A 5790-nucleotide genomic window follows, 5' to 3' on the forward strand; every position below is an offset into this window, starting at 1 on the left:
AGATTATGAAAATGTAACCACTTACTTTAGGCCCTGTTACAAATGGGCAATATTGAATCATGAGATGTGAATCATGAGATGTGGATATTAAATACATATTACTATACTATTATAATATATGATAAATATTGTGTGTAAGAGTGTTAGAGTGTAGGAGGAGGACAGAGAGTGAACTGGCCTTCTCCCATAGAGTAGGTGTCTGCTTTGTCAGCACCAGCCCAACACCACAGCCAAACAGACCACACACAGAGTTACTAGGAAGAGGGAGGAGAAGAGGGGAACGACAGAGAAAAAGAGGGGGAGGATAACGAGAAGAGGTAAGCTAATGACCTTGTCTTACAGTAAGAAGGAAAATAACATCATTTATGAACACTTCCTATTGTCTCCTCAGCCAAATTATTAAGTTCTTATCTTCCTGTCCTCTCTATCTTTCTCTTGTTCTCTCATTTTTAGATGTGTCGTCCTCTCTCATGTTGTTGCTGTTAAAATGGGATTTGTTTTATTTTCTTTTTAGTGCCTTTCCATCATGTTGTTCTCTCTCTCTCTCTCTCATCCCATTCTGCCTGGCCAAATGGCTATAACACAGCACACAGAACACACACACACACACACACACACTTGGATTACAGGACATCAGAGGAGGGAAAAACATAACTATCTCTTGGCCTAACTAAGAAAAGCTCTTCAGTCTTCAAACAATTAGTCAGCACGTAAAACGGTGAAATGGACGAGCCAATGTTGTACAGACAAGCCGAGGCAATGTTAGGTGCGCCAATATTGCACCATGTAGTGGCCAATCACAATTTTCTTTCAATCTGGGTCACTGGTGTTGATGACCAGTGAAATTACTTCAACATTAAACCGTGTCATTCAGTTCAACTATCAGTGAGCATTGTCTGTATTAATGGGTGCTCTGCTGTACAGCCTGCTCTCCCAAGTAGTGTGAAAATAGTTTACTGTTCTATCTTCAGGCCTGGTCCAGTATATGTCCACAGCTGAGGTCATGGTCCTGGTCCAGTATATGTCCACAGCTGAGGTCCCGGTCCTGGTCCAGTATATGTCCACAGCTGAGGTCCCGGTCCTGGTCCAGTATATGTCCACAGCTGAGGTCCTGGTCCTGGTCCAGTATATGTCCACAGCTGAGGTCCTGGTCCAGTATATGTCCACAGCTGAGGTACCGGTCATCTCTTCCGGCAGAGAGAGATGTAATGTAATATGTAAACATGTTTCCCATTGTAACGCGGGTCGTCTAAAGGAGACCAAGGTGCGGCGTGTGAAGTGGTCATATTTACTTTTAATGAATATACTTTCACAAAACAACAAAACGACCGAAAACCGTTCCGTCAGGTGACATACACTAAACAGAAAACAACTACCCACAAAACCCAGGAAGAAAAACCCCTACTTAAATATGATCTCTAATCAGAGGCAACGAGGATCAGCTGCCTCCAATTAGAGATCAACCCAAACAATCCCAACATAGAAATAGAAAAACTAGAACTTAAACAAGGAAATAGAAAACATAGAACAACCCAAAACACCCCCTGTCACGCCCTGACCTACTCTACTATAGAAAATGACATCTTACTAGGATCAGGACGTGACACCCATGCCAATAAAGTCCTTTGAATTGAAATTGAATTGAAGAGAGAGAGAGAGAGAGAGAGAGAGAGAGAGAGAGAGAGAGAGAGAGAGAAATATAGAGTTGGACTAGTGAGCTGGCTGATGGGTGCTGGGGAAAGTTAGGAGGAGCAGAGAGGAGAGGAGAGTTTATCAGGACTTAACATTTATGTTACATACAGTACCAGTCAAAAGTTTGGACACACCTACTAATTCAAGGGCTTTTCTTCATTTTTACTATTTTCTACATTGTAGAATAATTGTGAAGACATCAAAACTATGAAATAACACATATGGAATCATGTAGTAGCCAAAAAAGTGTCAAACAAATCAAAATATATTTGAGATTTGAGATTCTTCAAAGTAGCCACCCTTTGCCTTGATGACAGCTTTGCACACTCTTGGCATTCTCTCAACCAGCATCACCTGGAATGCTTTTTCAACAGTCTTGAAGGAGTTCCCACATATGCTGAGCACTTGTTGGATGCTTTTCCTTTACTCTGCGGTCCAACTCATCCCAAACCATCTCAAATGGGTTACAGTCGGGTGATTGTGGAGGCCAGGTCATCTGATGCAGCACTCCATCACTCTCCTTCTTGGTCAAATAGCCCTTACACAGCCTGGAGGTGTGTTGCGTCATTGTCCGGCTGAAAAACAAATGATAGTTCTACTAAGCGCAAACCAGATTGGATGTCGTATCACTGCAGAATGCTGTGGTAGTTATGCTGGTTAGGTGTGCCTTGAATTTTAAATAAATCACCGACAGTGTCACCAGCAAAGCCCCCCCACACCATCACACCTCCTCCTCCGTGCTTCATGGTTTGCGAGGTCGCAATTGTAAATGAGAACTTGTTCTCAACTTGCCTACCTGGTTAAATAAAGGTGAAATAAATAAATAAATAAAATGGTGGGAACCACACATGCGGAGATCATCCGTTCACCTACTCCGCATCTCACAAAGACACAGCGGTTGGAACCAAAAATTCCAAATTTGGACTCATCAGACCAAAGGACAGATTTCCACTGGTCTAATGTCCATTGCTCGTGTTTCTTGCCCAAGCAAGTCTCTTCTTCTTATTGGTGTCCTTTAGTAGTGGTTTCTTGGCAGCAATTTGACCATGAAGGCCTGATTCACGCAGTCTCCTCTGAACAGTTGATGTTCTGATGTGTATTTTACTTGAACTCTGTGAAGCATTTATTTGGGCTGCAATTTCTGAGGCTGGTAACTCTAATGAACTTATCCTCTGCTGCAGAGGTATCTCTGGGTCTTCCTTTCCGGTGGTGTTCCTCATGAGAGCCAGTTTCATCATAGCGCTTGATGTTTTTTGCGACTGCAGTTGAAGAAACTTTCAAAGTTCTTGAAATTTTCCAGATTGACTGACATCATGTCTTCAAGTAATGATGAAATGTTGTTTCTCTTTGCTTATTTGAGCTGTTCTTGCCATAATATAGACTTGGTCTTTTACCAAATAGGGCTATCTTCTGTATACCAACCCTACCTTGTCACAACACAACTGATTGGCTCAAACGCATTAGGAAGGAAAGAAATTCCACAAATTAACTTTTAACAAGGCACACCTGTTAATTGAAATGCATTCCAGGTGACTACCTCATGAAGCTGGTTGAGAGAATTTCAAAACTGTGCAAAGCTGTCATCAAGGCAAAGGGTAGCTACTTTGAAGAATCTAAAATCTAAAATATATTTTGATTTGTTTAACACTTTTTTGGGTTACTACATGATTCCATGTGTGTTATTTCATAGTTCTGATGTCTTCACTATTATTCTACAATGTAGAAAATAGTAAAAATAAAGAAAAACCCTTGAATGAGTAGGTGTGTCCAAACTTTTGACTGGTACTGTATATTTTTGGTGTGTGTTTTAGTGACCATGTAATGTTATGTTCTCTTTATTTACACTCTCTGCTTTGACTATCGATCAGGGCCTGTGTGTGTGTTTGTGTGTGTGTGTGTGTCTGTGTGCGTGTCGGTGTGTGTGTGTCGGTGTGTGTGTCGGCATGTGTATCGGTGTGTGTGTCGGCATGTGTGTAGGTGTGTGTGTGTGTCGGTGTGTGTGTGTTTGTGTGTCGGTGTGTTTGTTGGTGTGTGTGTGTCGGTGTGTGCGTGTTTCTGTGTGTGTGTCGGTGTATTTGTATTTTACAATAGCATAGCTTCAGGCATTTGTTTATTCCACTCTGGCACCAAAGCTGTCAATTATTTATTGGGGTGTATCATGCATGCAATGCAACAATGTAAACGCTCAGACACAATAACCTGTTCCAGATACCTGGAGTTCTACCAGTGCTCTAGCCTGGTCACTGACAGGATGGCAATATCTCAAATCAGACATATCTGAAACTGTTTATGTCGGGTAACTATCTCCCGAGTGGCGCAGCTGTCTAAGGCACTGCATCTCAGTGCAAGAGGTGTCACTACAGTCCCTGGTTTGAATCCAGGCTGTATCACATCTGGCTGTGATTGAGAGTCCCATAGGGCAGAGCACAATTGGCCCAGCGTCGTCTGTGTTTGGCCGGGGTAGGCCGTCATTGTAAATAATAATTTGTTATCAACTGTCTTGCCTAGTTAAATAAAGGTTAAATAAAGGTTAAATAAAGGTTAAATATAATGATAACATCTACTGAAGCTAGTAGAGTCAATGTATTGTAGGCTACTGTGTGTATCTGATGCTGAGGTGGAATGTAGTAGTGTTTAGAAGGCAGAAACCCCAGTCTGAAACCAGCCTAATTATCCCCTCACAAAACTTTTACAGCCTGGCTAATGATTCATTAGTAGTTGCAAACTCTCACACCACGCTGTAACAACTTTTCATTCTAGTAAAATTTGCGGTAGAAAGCCCATTGCTTCTGATTAAACAGAATTAAGGATAGAACTAGAATTGGACACTCAAGAAAAAAATACTTTCTTATTTCTAGAGATTCTGGAAACACACAGGACAGAAAATATTTCTAAAACAAGTACAAACAAAAACAATAGTCTGATTTATTTCATAATTCAGTCTTCACATTCTGTTTATACTATAGTAATAAGAAATGTAACACATAGAAAACTATCCAATCCAAGTTGAGCTGTGATGCAATATCCTGTGCAGTTCCTACCATAGTTCCGACGCAAGCGGGTTTGATTCCCGGCGAAATGTGATCCTGCATTTGGCCCTTTAATAGGAATTAGGGATAAATCTAGGGAATGGGGATCCACGTCAAGGAGGCACTGTCTCCTGACCTCTCTCTAGGTGCACGACAGACACGGGGAACCTGAGCTATACAGGACGATACTACAGCATGAAACGTTGAAAGAAGAGGAATAGTAGGAACAGACTACAGTCAGAAAGTTAATGAGAATAGCAGCCGAGAGCCGTGATGTGATTTACCGGGCCAGTTTACTACGCGAGGAAAGAGCGAGAGAGAGAGACTACAACATCACAAGGTAAGAGCTATTTGAAATAGTTCCGCTACAACCAGGAACGCATTCGTGTTTTCCTTTTTCCGATTGTAGCCTAGGCTACTAGTCTTCTGCTTTGATTTGTGTCATCACAGGGACATTGGCTAGTTATTACGATTATTCTCTAGCCTACTGTATGTAGTCTGCTATTCGTTTTGAATTCGTTGGAAGAGAAGTGCAACACGAGTCTAGGATTGGATGAGTTTAGGATTGAAGCCACATTGCTTCTTTGCTGTCGACGTTTTTTCATGGTGGGTTCTAGTCCAGTGAGCGTTGTAACCAGTAATGCGGGTGAAATGTAGACCTTGTCTTGCTAAGCCAGAAGAAGAAATAAAGAAGATGTGTTGCAAACTGTTATCTGAAACAGAAATGTCATTGGATTGGATGACCTCAAAGAGATAAAGCTATCAACTTTGTTGAGGGGGGGCGTGCAACTCGCCCCAGCTGTCTGACTGTATCATATTCACATCCATTATATTGCTGATACAAATGGATAAACAGTCCAGGTGTTAAGGGCACTCTGTTGAGTGTTGGGAATTCAGCTGTTGCAGCCAGCTCAATTGGAACATTTTTAAATGTAACCTTTATTTAACTAGGCAAGTCAGTTAAGAACAAATTCTTATTTACAATGAAAGCCTAGGAACAGTGGGTTAACTGCCTTGTTCAGAACAACAGATTTTTATCTTGTCAGCTCAGGGATTCAATCTAGCAACC

At 41.6% G+C, this 5790-nt stretch overlaps 1 protein-coding gene across 3 annotated transcripts in view; it reads left to right on the forward strand.

Moving 5' to 3' along the window:
- The first annotated feature begins 4719 nt into the window (after positions 1 to 4719).
- The window catches only part of LOC106611291 (pleckstrin homology domain-containing family H member 1), a 67189-nt gene continuing 66118 nt past the window's right edge, over positions 4720 to 5790 (forward strand). For all 3 annotated transcript variants that reach the window (XM_045723626.1, XM_045723629.1, XM_045723628.1), the window contains exon 1: positions 4720 to 5061. The gene's annotated coding sequence lies outside the window, so the exon portion shown is untranslated. The remainder of the gene's footprint in view (positions 5062 to 5790) is intronic.

This window comes from Salmo salar, chromosome ssa09, assembly GCF_905237065.1.
Source record: "Salmo salar chromosome ssa09, Ssal_v3.1, whole genome shotgun sequence".
Classification (NCBI taxonomy): Eukaryota; Metazoa; Chordata; class Actinopteri; order Salmoniformes; family Salmonidae; genus Salmo; species Salmo salar.